Source organism: Siphateles boraxobius, unplaced genomic scaffold (genome assembly GCF_051911475.1).
Source record: "Siphateles boraxobius isolate OS27281-9 unplaced genomic scaffold, OSU_SipBor_1 119, whole genome shotgun sequence".
Lineage (NCBI taxonomy): Eukaryota > Metazoa > Chordata > Actinopteri > Cypriniformes > Leuciscidae > Siphateles > Siphateles boraxobius.
The window spans coordinates 1,490,409-1,507,688 of record NW_027508721.1 but is presented as its reverse complement, the minus strand read 5'-3'; the positions used below and the strand labels follow the sequence as shown (position 1 = coordinate 1,507,688).

At 38.1% G+C, this 17,280-nt stretch overlaps 1 protein-coding gene across 1 annotated transcript in view; it reads right to left on the bottom strand.

Moving 5' to 3' along the window:
* Nucleotides 1–15,883, bottom strand: part of adgrl3.1 (adhesion G protein-coupled receptor L3.1) — a 145,833-nt gene extending 129,950 nt beyond the window's left edge. Inside the window, exon 1 of the mRNA XM_077203951.1 lies at nt 15,430–15,883. The gene's annotated coding sequence lies outside the window, so the exon portion shown is untranslated. The remainder of the gene's footprint in view (nt 1–15,429) is intronic.
* Between the last annotated feature and the right edge of the window lie 1,397 nt (nt 15,884–17,280).

The window sequence follows — 17,280 nt, the reverse complement described above, 5'->3', positions numbered from 1 at the left end:
TGGTCATCATTAACTCATACTCATGTTGTACCTGTATGGATTTTTTTTTCCCTCTGTTGAACACAAAATAAGAATATGGGTAACTAAACAGTTTCTGGTCCCCACTGACTTCCATAGTAGGAAAGAAAATACTATAAAATCAATGGTGCCCCACACCTGTTTGATTACTGACATTTTTCAATCTTTTTTCAACATTTTTTATCTTCTTTTGTGGAACGAAATTCATTCAGGTTTGGAACAACACGAGGGTGTGTAAATGATGACAGAATTTTCATTTTTGGGTGACCTATCCCTTTAAGAACAAACTCATCTGCATGCACGTGTTATGAATTAAGCAGAAATACGAATAATCCATGCAATCATTAGTGACCCAATGTCTTTGTAATATTTAAACTAGAGCTGCAGGTATCTCTTAACCTACTAAAACAAGCGCTCGCCAACAAAGGCATAAGTTGTTGTTGCCGTCTCCAGTAGTTTGCTGTTGTTCCATCTTTTTTGCTTGTTTTTCGAATAAAACAAGTCCACATTGTTACCACCTTGTGGCCAAACTAATTAGTGCAAAAAAACTATGCTGATGATGAAATTTGTCATGCGCACTGAACGCATACCCTAGTGTACCCATAAAAAGCGAAGTTTTGGCTTAAAGTCGCAATGAAACGGAAGGCAGATCTTTTCTTCCATATTGTGACCTACATCAGAGTGCAACGCCTAATCGAAAAAGGCGAAGACTTGGTTCTATCCATTGGTTGTCAATTGGATTTTTAGATGTGGGCTTCACACTTAACAACGTAGCCAGATGAATGAATGAATGCGAGTATGCGGGGACACTGTTGAAGAGGATTAAAAAACATCAATAACATGCATTTTAAAAATAGATGAATTTATAGATAAATGTGAATACATTTTCAATTCATGCTCAGTTTTCAGTAAAACATGCCATAAAAAGAGGCAGTTGATAGGCTGAGAGAGAAAGAAAAAGAAGGAAAACATCCTTTCAGGAGTGTAAATATAACACTGCTTTGCTCTTCCTGCAAGTCGGGCTGTACAGTGTCAAAAGCTGGGCAGCATCTGTGCGCCACTCAACCTCACACATACACAGCTCAAAGTAAGTTAGAGCAAAAGCAGCATCCGTGTGATGAAATATTCAATGCTGCCGCTGTTTGAGTGTGCAGACAGAGCCCAATGCTGCGCTAAATTATGCATCCAACACACACACACACACACACAAAATCACCAGCCTAGCACTTAACAAAGACATACTTTAATAATGAGTCGAATCCTGCAAGAAAATCTGCAACGTATAGCAGGGTGTGGTTGAACATATGGAACCAATAGCAGAGTATAAAACAGCATATGGTGCTTACAAATGGCATTATGGAGCAAAAGCTTTTGTTATCGAATGATCTCTATATGTTTTACATACTCCCACTGTTCGTCTCTAATCAGGTTGTTTTTCGGTTGGTGAGCAGTTATTGTTAATAGTGTGTCGCTCCCTCCTGGAATTAAACAAGTCCAAATGCAGCTCTACCCAAGAGCCCTGCTACTAACAGCAAATACTCTCATAGTCCCTCAGCAGGGTGGGTGTGTGTGTGTGTGTGTGTGTGTGTGTGTGTGTGTGTGTGTGTGTGTGTGTGTGTGTGTGTGTGTGTGTGTGTGTGTGTGTGCGCGTTTGTGTGTTTAAGTGTGAACTTGACTTTATGTACTCCGTGTCAGAATGGATGTTTGTCTTGGAGAGCTCAAGTCCAACTCTGTGGGGCTTCGCTTATCAACGACTGAAAACCTCTGAGAGTTGAAGAAAAGATGGAGAAAAGGAAGAGAATTACCCAAGTATGAAGTGTTAGTGCACAAGTGGATATTTAAAATGATTATACTTTTAAACACTGCAACGCAGTTATGAGAAAACACATTGTGCTTACACACTCTAAAGTCTGTCTCCACTTTTTGTCTCAAAGGAAAGGCAGTCGCTCGGCCTCAATGTTTGGCGGTGTGTGTGTGTGTGCGTGTGTGTGTGTGTGTTTTTGTGTGTATTGTTTTGGGCACAAAGGCTTCTGCACCCCTGGCAGAGACAACTAATGGAACACAATAGGACTACTTTAGCATTTAGCTCAGTGGCCTGTGAAGACAGAGGTCCTGACAGCCGTGTGAGTGTGTATGTGTGTGTACGGAGAAGCTGGAAACACCTGCCACTCTTTTAATAGCGAAAGATGCATCCTGCCTTTCTAATGCCATTTGCTCACTCTGAAACATTTACTCAGTTTCCACTGTTTGACAGCATAGCAAACAGCAAGTTATGTAATTCAAATGTCAAATGATATATGCATCAGAACCATACACTGTAAAAATGGTAACATGCAGCTATTAAGTCATTCCTAGATGATCTAACCATTAACAAATACTCATTGTAATATTCAAGTGTGACCTAAATATAATCGTGATTTTTCAGACATTTTAAATAATAATTTGGACCTGAATAAAACCAGTTTATTTAAAGCACTTTTTTAGGTAACATGCTAAAAATAAAAATATCCCCTATGCTAGTTTAATGTGCAGCGAAAACTCAGAGAAAAATTACTTGTAGGTTGGTTTCCCCAAAGGGTGTAAAAACTGCAGCTCTGAGACCTTTTCAAAACACTGCTTTGTTTGAGCGGTACCGTACAACATATCAATTATTGTCACAAACAGCAGCGTGAGTTTAGGGCAGGACTACTTGTTTTAATGAGCAAAAAACAGACTCCTCTTTTGAAATTGCTATCATGTTCCGAGACCCCCAAAGCCCACCCCCCTTTGCGATCCAATCCAGGAAACAACCGATATTTGGAATTTTTTAGTGGTGCAGAAATTAAGTTACACCTTTAAAGTCTGCATGACATGGAAATTCATCCTATTTATTTTCTAAATATATATTATAGTTTGCATTGTGAACCATTCATACAAGCATTATTTAAAGATCCCCACCCTACATTGCTTTTTCGAAAATCCACTTCTCTTGGATGTACACAATACGGTAGAAAAGATCTGTCTCCACTTTCTTTACATCACAACTTTAACTGATGATAACCCGTGTTCAGGGAGTAGGGAGCAGAGAACACTGCGTAAGGACCCTGCGAATCGAAACGCAGCTCTTGTCTTTGTTAAAAATAGTCAGACTTTCCAAAAAGTCTACAGACTTGTGCATTCTGCTCCATTTTGCACTCTGTCCAACTGTTTTTAGACGCAGGAATGCATCTTATATAAATGCCCCCTAAGAAACGCATTAGATCTGGGTCAGCTGAAACTTAAACCAGCCTAATTATACTGGGCTTCCTAGTCATTCAGGCAACAGACCAGTCGATTGTGAAAATATGTTGTTTTAGCAGAGCACTAATTGCAGAGCCATTCTTCCTTGAGCGGTCCAGTGTGAAGTGTCTCGCTCAAGGGCACTGCGCTAGTAGAGCAGGTCTGCGATCTCTCTAACTTTACTTTCCTGTGTCACTAATTCCCAGGATTGAACCTCCAATCTTTTGTTACCAGTTCTGATCTTTAACTATTATCCCGCCACCACTCCACAGGGAGGAAACATGGAAACATGAAAGCCTGCGGGTCGTGTCATTGTAAAACACTGCGCTGAACGTGGGCGGATGCTGATTCAAGGTTTTTTTTAGAGCACTTCACAAAACCACACAACTACCTTCCCCATCACTTAGGAAGACATCCATTTGTTGCTCGTTCAATAGTCTTTCGAGCCAAGTCGGTTATTTTACACACACACACACACACACACACGCACACACACGCACACACACGCACACACACACACACACACGCACACACACACACACACACACACACACACACACACACACACACACACACACACACACACGCACACACACACACACACACACAAACACATATCTGAGAGCAATTCGGCTTTATAACAATCCACAGAGCTTTTGTTTAATGGCATCTTTCAGTGTGTAATGGGTTTAAAATGCGGGCATCTGTGCGCATGTGTTCAGAAGACAGTGATGAATAAGACTCCACTTCTCGAATGCCGTTCTTACAAAAAATATTGTTGCGCATAAACATGTTTCTGCTCATAGCGTTATCACTCATTATAAATTTTTACTTTTTCTGTCACTCATCCTGTCCATTATTTATATATTTTTTTCCTTAAAGCTCAAGTTGGCAGCGTGAAAAAACTAGTGTGTGTGGTTGTTCTTATATGCATGCATGCAGACAGTACCATCCGTGACAGGAAGCACAGGGAAAGGGGGCAGGAGAGATCATCATGCATCATCCTCATGCTCCACCACCATTAAAAGGTGAATTGCATCACTGCCACCCAAACATCCCTTACACCCAGTTTCTGATATTCAAGCCATCATTCTGACAAAATAACACAGAATATGTCCTATTCCCATCCATCTATCCTCTCACAGCTCTCTCTCTCTCAATGGGTGGTCATATTTCTCGCTCTGTTTCTAACTCTCTATTTCCCTCTGTAATTGGATGTATTACGGGACTGGAGGCAATGAGCATCATGGACATGGCTCAATGCGCACAGAGAGAGAGAGAGAGAGAGAGAGAGAGAGAGAGAGAGAGAGAGAGAGCGCAAAATGCTACAGCAGCTTCAGGCAATAAAAGAGATTGTGGAGGAGAAAAACTGTGCTTTGTCCGAGAAGAGAGGAGAGGAGAAAAATGGAGAGGAGGAACGACAGCCGTGAGAGCGAGACATAATATAGAGATGAAGACAAGCACTACAGGATCATAAGGGGAGAAGATTATTGCGTCTCTTTTTGGATCCAAAATGGACACCGTTGGAAAAAAGCACTTGATCTGGGAATCTGCAATTTGGAAACTGTTCTTTAGGAGCTTTGCAATAATCCCAACAGAATGAGCTCTACATATCAACCTGAGTTACTTGCCACAGAAAGACTAAAGCTGAGCCAGACTTAAATAAATCAGGCTGAACTGTGTCAGCCACAGGATATAAGTTAATGTTACTCGTCATGTGTCCGTGTGTGTTCATGATATACGCTACACCGGTGCATCCAGCTCACTCATGCGTAAAATTAAAGAGTCATATCCTGGAAACAGCATAAACGTGACACACATTCATACACATACACACACACACACCCCTGACACGGCAGAACTAATGGGGGTGTTGGTCCATTGGTAACCAGTCAGCTATGTGTAACCGCGACGATAAGGCCAAGACACCTCGATTTCACTGCTTCATTATGTCACACATAATACCTGACCTTCAATGCACTGCACATAGTCCAAGTGTGCCACTCACATACTGAAAATTGAAGCCAAAATATTCTGATCGCCCCCTGGTGGCTAGCTTCTAATAAGTTTGGCTTTAGTTCATTTTTTGATGCTATAAAAACGGTGTGTGACGTCCCAGCAAGAAATATAATTTTTACCGTCTAGGTTAACTATAGACCCGATATAGCGGCGAGAATACTTTTTGTGCGCAAAAACAAACAAAAATAATGACTTTATTTAAACTATTCATTTCCTTCTCTGTGAGCCTCTAGTCAGTTAATTTAGTGTGATAGTTTAGAGCTACGTCACACGTAGGCTCACTATTGGCCGACGCTGGTCATGTGTGTGATGCGTGTGACGTACAACGACAGAAGCTTATGCTTTTACACTAGTGAACTGACATCGAGGCCCATAACAAAGGAAATGAATAGTTGAAATAAAGTCGTTATTTTAGTTTTTTTTGCACACAAAAAGTATTCTCGTCGTTTGATAAACTTAAGATTGAGCCACTGTAGTCACTTGGACTATTTTAACGATGTCTTTAACAACTTTTCGGGGAACAAGTTTCAATCCCTTAGAAGCCTATGGACGAGTGATCCAGCTCTCAGATTTCATCAAAAATATCTTAATTCGTGTTCCGAAGATGAACGAAGGTCTTACGGGGTTGGAACAACATGAGGGTGAGTAAATACTGACAGAATTTTCATTTTTAGTTGTACTATTCCTTTAAGCCTAACGTCAGGGCTGTGTTACTTTGGACGGCTATTAGAAATCATTAAAACGTAAAATTGCTCCCTGGGGTCATGACTGACTGCTGTGTTTGCGATTGAACGGCTCCGAACGATGGAATCAGCAACGACCGTTTTTGGAATATTTTGGTAGTGCGATTATGAAATTATTATTTTTTTGTATTAAATATATGCACAGTTTGTTGCAGTGTGCACACAGTGTGTTGTAGTGAAGAGCGGCTCTGTGATCAGTAGTACGTGCTGCTCCATCTCTGAAAGCACGGCAAGTTTGAGTCACGTGCATTTGAAAAAGCAACAAACGTCAAACATCTTCCCAAACGTGTAGAGTTCATAAACTTGTTGTCCAACATAATGAAAACATTTAATAATATATATTTTTACTCCAAAACCTCAAAGTGTTTGAAATAACTTCCTTTTGTGAGTTGATGTGGCTTATTATCATAGAATGAGTGAGACAATATATTATTTTATAGTTTTCTATACAGTGATAAAGGCTATGTCAATAAAAATTGCATTATAAATATACTTATTATTATGAAAATACCAGAGAATACTAGAAGAACATAAATCGCGGCATTTACAACATAAATTTACAACATAAATCGCGGCAGTCAAAGCGTTTCAAAGTGTAAAGAAAATGATTTCTTATAAAGAATATTTTTCAGGTTGTCTCCAAAAATGTCTATTTAATATCATGTTTTAATAATTACTAATTATTACTTCTTGTTACTTGTTAGTTACATCATGTGGCATTTTTATACTGATGAAATGTACATTTTTGCAACTTTGAACTGATGTAAACAAAGAACACCTCGGGACGCCAAATTCCTTATGCAGGTTAAAAATGGTATAAAAGTTTTTAAAAAACATATGAAATGAACATTATTACAAAAGTACATTTACATTTGTGTTTTAGCTAGATTAAAAAATATATTTTCTTCATCATGGACACTCTTATACAAATCAAACTTGACCTTTTTAACAGGAGGTCACAGAAATCCTGGTTTTGATGGCAGACTCTCACTAGTGTGTTTGACCCAACAACAAAAAAATTATCTTCACTGGAATCTCAGTTCCCACAAGCAATATAACACAGTACTATAAATGTGAGCGATGACGATGAACTCTTATTGGAGGCCAAAAACAACATATCATAGGAGTGAACGGGGGCACACACACTGGAAGAGAATATTTCTCATTCACTGGTTTAATGGCTAATTAGGCAAAAAGCTGGATGAGGATGAATCTCTCAGCCCAGTAGATTCCTCTTTTTCATTTCTCTGTGGCTCAATAAAAAAATGTGATGGACGCTCTCTACCTCTCTCTGTCTTTTTTCCCCTGCATGTATAAAACTATGCAGGAGGCTTTATCCATGTGGGGAATATTCCAGTAGAGCAGCAGTTATTTAAGATTCAAACACAAGGATAACAGATGGCTACCAGAAAGAGAAAAAAAAAACATAGAGAGCATGAGAGAAAGAGAAGGAATATGACAGACAGAGTTGGTACCTCCCAGTAAGCTGGCCTCTAAGGACAGCCAAATCCAATGCTTAGTGATGTTTAAATTAACAACAGCACTTTATATACCACCCACTGTCACTCACCAGGCTCACATCAATGCAAAAGTTCACATGCCCTCTTTTTAAACATGTCTGTGATTCTAATCACATTTCAAGTGCTCAAAACAGAGATTTTGAAAAAAGCATTTGACAGTTGAAGATGGTTTGAACTTTGACCGATTGAAAATTGTTCTAACGTCGACATGAAATGCAACCTATTTTGTAAATGCATGTAATAGATTTTATTCTGAAATGATTCATGTATATGTTTCATTTTTTACATTTTGTTTGACCCTGTAATTTTAATCAAAATGTCATAAGTACTTCACAATATAATAAGAAAAGATCTGTCACTAGTTCAGTTATACTTTAAGATAATTTATGACTATAAGATAAATAAAAAACAAAAAAAGTACATAGGAATAGGATCCAAAAAACTCGCTTTGAGGCTGTTCCAAACTCATACAACTTTTTTCCCGTGGAACACTAAAGAAGAAATTGCGGAAAATGTTCACACTGTTTTTACAATAAAAAGTCAATGGTGACAGGAGCTGAGCTCTAAATAACGATAAGGATCTCATTTCAGTGGAGCACATCTTATTTGCATAGTCAAACCTGGTACATTGTGGCATTTTACATTATTAACGTCAAGTTTTCATATGCTGTATTTCAATATACACAATGGTCACTCTGCTCCCTGTTTACCTTAAAGGACAAGTTCGGTATTATACACTTAAAGCCCTGTTTTAAGATCGTTTCTGATAAAATAGAACGGTTAAGACTGAAATTTGGACAAATGCTGCTGTCCCAAGAATTTTCAGTTTCTGTGGTAGCACCCCCCCACCTAAACAATGGTTTAATAGGGGCACTGGAACAATCATTCATAAAACGCATTAAACTTTAGCTTACAAAGACGTGAAACTCACCGAGTGGTCTGGGGTGTTTTTTATGGTACAGATTTTTTTTTAACAGATTTTATCATAGTTTTTGTCCTGACTTAAGTCAATGGAGTTGGACAAAAACTATGATAAAACCTGTTGGAAAGCATCTTTTGCAGCGATTTGTGTGTGAGCATATCAGTGAACACCCCAGACCACTAGGTGACCACTAGGTGACTACCACATCAGAAACGATCTTAAAACAGGGCTTTAATTGTAAAATACCGAACTTACCCTTTAATTGTATGGAAAAGAGCATTTGTCACAATATCTCCTTAAGTTTTTGAAGAAAGATAGAAAGCAGACATTAAGTAAATAGATGAAAATTTGATGTGCAATTCAACATAAATCCTAAATTTAGGCCTAAATATTTTTAGAGAAAGAAAGAAAGAAAGAAAGAAAGAAAGGGTGCATTATCCCTTTAAATTGTCGCCACACTATAAGGTAAATCCCCACAGGGAGCAGATGCCTGGCTTAAATTGTTTAGCAGTGAATGAACAATAAATGTTTAGAGAGAAAAAAATACCCCACACCAATCAAGACCGCATTGGACAAAAAGCACCCATTGCTAAGCTAAACACTTTGAGATATTTTTTCACTCTTGAAATAGCTCACATTGTCCAAAAACTGAAATAGGAAACAACTGGAGGTTAAAGTTTCCTGTGCCATCCCATTCCTTACTTATCAAGAAAACAAAATCCTGCCATTGACTTCAACAATGAATGGTGCCAACACAGCCAGGAGCAATCGATCCAAGGAACAATCAAACTTCAGGGTGATCATCAATCAATCACAGAGCTGCTTTATCTCAGAGGCTGCTTTACTCTCCCTGAACTTGTCACTACAGCAGACCTGAGGGCAGTCTGAGAGACCGCTAGACATAAGGATTTAACATTAATGTCATGCTGATCTACACTTGAAAGGAGACTTGCATTTAAAACAGTTGTAGAAATGCTTGGTACTTTTGATTTATAACACCATTAACTTATCTTTGGCTGTGGGTTTGATGGATGCACAAACTGATAAAACACTTACCTAATGTTTAACTGGGCAAAAATGCTTAAATGCACTAAGATATAATTGCATTAAAATCTATATCTCTACTTGCGTTGCCTGCGAAATGGCATAACTATGGTCTCTTAAGCTGTGGGCAAGGGCATAATGCATGAGTCATTTCTCACAACGGTTTCACTGTGCAAAACGACAACGCATTAAAGGAAGCATGAGGATTAATGAACAAATTTTACAAGCAAATTTTTCATTCATGCAAATCTATGCCACAACAATCTAACTTCCCACAGGTGTGTCTCTCTACTACATCTCTATGGCCTCTACAGCCTGTTCAGTCTTTACCGAGTTTATGTAATTGTATCATATGTGTTATTCAGCTTATTAAAGTCGAATAAATTGCTTATATTAGTTGGAATAAGTGTTTGATTAAGTCACAATAAGAACCAAACTGGTCAGTATTTGTTTAATATACAGACAAATGGTCAATGATTCATGCATTGCAGACAGAACATGGGGTTATAAAAATACATATTTTAATATATATTTTATTTCTAATATGGTGCTGAAGATGTTATGCATAATAGGATTTTGACAATGCCATGGATTGACAGGGCTGTGTTTGTCTTGCTGCTATGGTTCATGGGATTCATGGGACGGTTAGAAACATCATGGGGAGAAAGCTGTGTTTGATGACATCATCATCATCTATTTTTGTTCTGACTTTTGCTTGAAGCACTTGACATCACACACTGTGACTCATAGCATGCTCTGAACATGTAAGCGTGGGCTTAAATGAAAGACCTCACACATTACACACACACATAAGGATGTGCAAAACAGCATATTTTCAAAACCGACTAGTTGGTGGCTTGTCTGAACGACAAGGCAGTTTTTAAGAAACGCTGTATAATTAGGGTCTACCAGACTCAGAACCAATACATTTCTTTGGTGTTCACACAAGATGCCTCAAAAAACATTTTCAATGTGTTTTTTTAACGAGACATAGCGTCTTGAAAACAAACAGACCAGTATAGTCGAATTATAGAATGATTGTTTCTTTTTAGTGAATCATAAACATACAGAGGCACCAGTGTCCAACCTGCGAACAAATTGCTACTTTAATACTAACTTTTATCTAACAAATACTCTAATGAGTTGGTTCTTTTTAGTAATTCAAACATTGGGAAATCAGCACAGTTATTGACTGCTTGTTCATATGACAAAGTATGGACATTAAAGAGTTTTATCAGTAGTATTTTATCAAAATAAATGTATTAAATGTTACCACACATTTTTTGTTGGATTAGTAGATTAATATGTTGTGTTATGACAATTATTTGACTGAATTCGCTGCCTTTAAAAAAAGACTATGACAATTAAAAGTCTGTACAAACATCATAATTTGACAATGCACTTTAAATATTTATTTCTTTATTCCATGAAGAAACCAGAATCATTGAGAAGAAATAAAACCATTAGATTACCGAAAACCTAATAGTTAATTAGTGAGGTTGGTTATTTTTTTATTCCTTTAAAAATTCCTAGATTTCCTAATGGCTTTCGCCAGCGCAAACGCTCTTTTTGCATTACTGTCAGGATTTACTAAAGACACGCAGTGAAAAATTAGCACTGAAATGGCGTGGACAGGGTTATTTTTGCGGCTGACCTTATTGGATATGCATCTGTAGGAGTTTCCCTTTCAGACAAATAAAAATGTATGAGAGGAGAGTATTTAAATAAATCATGCAGGGTGATTTTCTAAAGTTTGCGCAAGTCAATTTACTGGCATTTGCCATTATTTAGCACCCAGAAAAAGCATGTCTTAAACCAGTTGCTAATTTGCTCTGCTGTTGGTAGATTGCGTTGGTCATTATGGAAATGATCCGGCTGCGTCTGTGTTCTTCACACGCAGAACTTTCCACTCCCATCTGCGTCTTTTTGGGGGGGAATTGTGCTCCCACGCTAATTTGCCATGTTTAGTAAGTCTGGCCCTTAAAATACTAAAAAAATTTCAAATTAAAATACTTAAGTCATCTCCTTTAAAACAATGCAAAAAGGTTAAATAAAAAAAATGTCTGATGAACTAGTCAGCCTCAGTAGTCGGTTGATAGTCGTTCTTAACACATATACCTTTCCTCTTTTTCTAGCCCACTTGTGACACTACAACGCAATAATTTTCTCAAATACTTAAGCCCACTAAAGACCTTTTAACCTCGCAAATGGATGAAAATAAAAGCATAAAAACACTTACATGGGGTCATTGATCTCAATTTCCTGTTGGCACTGAAATAATCAAAGTCCTACAGAAGATCATTCCCAATCACATCGTCATTGTTTGGTGACCTCCTTATTCAATCACTATAACACACACACACACACTTCCCACTTTAAAAGATGGTCTGTACATTCACAGCAGCTCTCAGTTGCCCTGAGTGTGTATAGAAATGGATGAATTTGTAAGTGAAAGAGAGAGAGAGGGGGGAAGAGATCAAGATGAGAAAGCTGTATTATTCATGCGAATCACTATTTTAATTTGAAGGACATTCAAAGAATGAAAAGAGGAGCACTCCCTAGACCACGACTACTCCATTTGCTGCAAAACACATGCACTCAGTGCTTTGAGCAGCTGCTACACATCCAATCATACAATGTTCTATAGCATTATAATGAGCTGCATTTAATACGTTTATATTCAAACGATTGTGAATGATTGGGTACATGAACTCTCATTCAGGGATCAGGATGCAGCCACAAAACACTGCTTGTGTATTGAGCAATCAAACCCGTAACACAAAGCAAGAGGCATCCTGCACGCTGTGCTTGTCGCCCTTTGATGATGAAAGCATCTGTCGGAGAATGTGTCCCACCGGCCTCTGTTTGATAATGAGTGAGCGTTGCAAATTACACTTTGACCCAAGCTGTGACATTCAAAACATATACCAACAAACACAAACCCAGCTAAGCGGTTTACGTTCCAAGAATGTTTTCATAATGTTTCCATTATGTTATGAAAATGAAATTTCTGTTACATCCAGTTTTATCAATGTCACCCAAAAATTCTGTCATTATTTACTCACTCTTATGTTTTCCAAGTTCCAACCCCATTTGACTTTCTTTCTTCAGAAGAACACAAAATGAAATATTTCAAAGAATGTTAGTAACCAAACAGTTTTGGTCACCATTGACTTCCATTATATATATATAAATAATTTCTCAAAATATCTTCTTTTAAGTTCCACAGAAGAAAGAAGGTCATTCAGATGTGGAAAGGGTCAGAAAAAGATGACAGAATTTTCCTTTTTGTGTGAACTTTCCCTTTAAGAGCGTTTTCCTTCGTTGCAAAAACATTACCAGAATGTTACGATCGCACCATATACACATTATTTAATCTAATAGTCTGACTCTGCTTAGCTGACCAAGGGTGGACGGTGGTTTTGCTGAAATCTATTTGAAAAACATCTCATTAATGTTTCCAATTCTATTTGGTTATGTTTGTGGTGCAGAAATGACACACAGTGGAAATACAAAACACCCCCATCAAGGCAAACAGAGCAAACCACCCAGCTCCACCCTGCGTGTGAACTCTTTACAATATTCAGCACAACACCCACTGACAAAACAAGAGAACCGAGGGAGCATCTTGATGGAATACAGAAACTCACACGAATCTAAAATTGCCCCATTTATACAAAGAAACCCGCTAGAACCAACACATGGCTGGTTCCTTCACAATTCCAATTTGTGATTCACAAATCACCTTCACTGGCATCAGCAAAAGTTTGTTAAATTGACCTGTTATCTTGCATTTAAAGTCATACACTAGTATCAAATATTCAAAAAAATATATAGTTACATCAAAAACTATCAACTGTTTCTTGCTAGCTAAAAGCTAGTAAGTAAATTGCAAGCGTCTTCACATTATTCAACAAAATGCTGCAAAATCAAACGTAACGGGACAGTTCACCTAGAAAATGCTAATTCTGTCATCGTTTACACACTCTCGTGTTGTTCCAAAACTGTTTAACTTTCTCTCCTCTGTGGAACACAAAAGGAGATGTTGTGCACAATGTAACGGACTGACAGCCTCAGTCAGCGCTCGCTTCTATTGCATCTCTTTTCCATAAAATGAAAGCGAACTGAGGCTGTCATCCAGCCTAACATCTCCTTTGGTGTCTCATCGAAGAAAGAAATTCATACAGGTTTAAAACGACATGAGGGTAAGTAAATGATGACAGAATTTTCTTTTTTTGTCTGAACTTTCCCTTTAATGTGTCATTTTTTGCCAAATGTAGATTTGGAATGGAAATGTTTTCAAGCGAACAAGTAGGCTACACCTGATTTTGTTTACTTCTGTCTGGTCATAACTAAACCTCTGATGTAACACTAGAAGACCTAGGCTAATTAATAATTCTGACTTTATTAAGTTCAGAGATTGACTCAGGGCTAGGCCTGGACTCAAACCTCTAATTTTATATAACAATTAGGCCTTTACTAAACCGATTACGCAAAATCTGACAAAACAGGTCCGATATATTGGTTCAGATCTTCGATCTGGTGATTCCGAATTACTTCATGTTTCCAGGATTAAACTCAAAAATAGAGGTGATCGTGCTTTTGCTGTTGTTGGACCTCAGTTATGAAATAGTCTCCGGCTTACATTAGAACTGCCCCAACTATATACATTTTTAAATCTACTCTTAAAACATATTTATTCCTCACTGGCATTTATTAATCCCTGATTCTCTGTTTTATGAGTTTAATCTAGAACCATACCCATTTTTACAGCTGGTGATTACTGTTTACTGTTTATGTGTAATATTGCTGTGTTCTTTTTTTACACTCTGTGCAGGACTTTGGCCAACCTCGGTTGTTTTAAATGTGCTATATAAATAAACATTGTATTGTATTGTATTGTATTGTATTGTATTGTATTGTATTGGTTGTGGTTGTGACTTCAAAAGCCTTTGATTTTGATCCGACCTGGGTGAACTTGCCTGTAAAGTAACCTGTCCATTCTTTCTGTCTCTGTCTTTTCCATTCCAAACCAGATATGAATGATGAAAGTGTTGCAATCAGTAGAACACAGGGATTCATCTTTTCCTCCTAATATGGGTCATCCACATGAGATCAACTATCACTTAATATCTATCACTACCACTTAACAATAAAGTCAGTTGACTCCAGTTATAATAATATATATTGGCAAAAAGCAAACAATCCTGTATGACTGGCCGTATGATGATCCAGCGTGTAGGCTACTGCAATTTTCATGACATCAAGTTGACATGAATAGCAGATGTGTCTTTATTAGGCTAGTGAATGAATCAAGGTCATATGATCTCTGTAGTGATCTGACGGCGTTCAGTTGCGTGATCACTGTTTATGTTTTAAAGGCTGTTTATTTTGAAGATGCTTTTCTTTTTTTTTTCTTTTAGATTATGTCATACCAACGCATCTCCTGTTACACACACACACACACACACACACACGAATTTAGAGAAAGACAGTCCGCTGGCACCAAGTCGACGTTGATAATCTTGAACTCCTATTAATGCTGAAGGGATGCTGTGAATATATACATTCCATTTAATGTCATTTGCGGCACGCTGCCTGTTATAAACAAATTAAATTATCGTTTCGTAACGTCAAGAGCTGAAGGCAGCGACTTGTACACTCAAACACGCGCGCGCGCGCACCGACGCCCATTAAAACACCACGCACGACACACGGCAAAAAGCATCCTGTGTCCAAAAACCCCCTCACACACACACACGACATAATTCAGCTGTACTAGGATATAGAGAGTTTACTGAGTGTAAACTACAGCATCTCACTGCTACTGCCACTCAAACGTCCATCGGTTATTGATTTATTGGCCCAAGAAATAACGTCACCACGTTTAAAAGCATTGACTTACCGCATCTTATAAAGCACTGGAATAATAGTCAGCTCCGGATGTGCTCAACAGCATCGGGCTGTATGATCTCAGAATGCTCCTTAATTCCCGTGACAGTGTGTCCGTGTGTGAATAAAACACGCAAATGATGTTTTGAGCTTCAGTTCCCAGATGCGCCTCTATGATGCTTGAAGCTTCCCGAAGACCCACATAGAGGATCAGTATCGAGTATCCTTCTTCCCCCAAACCCAATGGATCTGTGGTGGACACTGGGTATCAGAGCCCAATGTATCCCGATCAGTGTTTTTTTTTTTTTCTGGAATAAGAGGAAAATGCGCAGAGTGGGTCCAGCGATAGAACAATCCGCGAGATCAGCGCCAGTCCATCGCTAGATTGTCCATTCGACCCGACAGCTAGAGAAGGAGCGCCGAGAGAAAATGACAAGCCAATTTGGAAGCAAAGTGATGCTTGATTCAAGGATGGAGGGTGGGAGGGGAAAAGAAAGAAAGGGAGGATAAGAGAGGGGCGGTGAATCTGGAGCTGGGATGACGGGAGGACTTGAGCACGCTCTGGTGGCCGAGAGCGCGCACAGCACAGCACAGCACAGCAGTGAAGGGTCGACCTTCCTATCACCTGCGGGGTCATTGTCATTCAGCGAAATAGGTGCAGTGTTCCATTTTCAAATGTGTTTTTTAAAGTCAGTTTTAAAAGCTTAAAAGTAGGCCTATGCATTTGCGTTATAAATTGCCGTCTTAAGCTAAACTCTAGGCTAAATGTTGGGATACATCAAAACAAAGTCTAAAAAAAAGTAACATGTTGACATTTAGCCATTGTCTTGTGCTTGTTCGAGGTCATTACACTACGTGTTTTTTAGAAAGCAAATGTAATGACGATAGTTGTACAAACATCCAGTTTTTAATAATCAGCCTAATGTACAAACTCTTGGTAACAGGTTTTAGATGAATTTTAAGATAATTTATACTGACAAATGTAACAAAACATAAGATAAAGTTATTTTAAAAGACACTATTGCAATGATTTGTTCTTGAAGATTTCACATCCTGAAAGGAGGATGATTATTTATTGAATTTGTATTTAGGGTGATATCAGCTAAATTGGGCCACTTTTTGGTAAATCGTTTGGGACAATAATACAATACCATATATGCCTTTTCCATGTGTTTTTATGATTAATAATGACTGTTTTTGATGATTTTGTGTTGATATTATGTATTAAATATAATTATTTAGGCCCTGCATTTCTTGAAACATCAGCTGTGCCAACTCTTTTTGCATGAGCAGTTTCAGGTAAAATGGGCCAGTCAAACTGCAAAGGGAAATAGTCATTTAGACTATTAAAAATAAAGTCCATTTTGGAACAGCATAGATCAGTAAACTGATGTCAGTGGGGGGTGTGTGTGTGTGTGTGTGTGTGTGTGTGTGTGTGTGTGTGTGTGTGTGTGTGTGTGTGTGTGTGAGTGATGTGATGGCCCATTTTAGCTGAAACCATGTGGCCCATTTTACCATTTTATCTCTTCATGATATTTTTATTTATGGAATTTTCTTTACATAATTTTAATAAGGAGGAGCTGTGATGGTAATAGCATTGATGCATTACCCAGTGTCATAACTTAAAGCCTTTTAAATAAAAGACTGTTATAAAATAGCCTACAAACATATGGCTGGTATTTCCATATATCTATTTTGGAAACACGATGTATCTACATGGAGCGTTAAAAAGACAAATTAAAAAAGATTATAAAACTAATAATAATAGCATTATTGACACACACCTGACAATATTAGGCTATGTGGACAGGACAAATGTGTGCCTTTCATGTCCAATTGAATTTGCCACTAGACTCCAATTAAA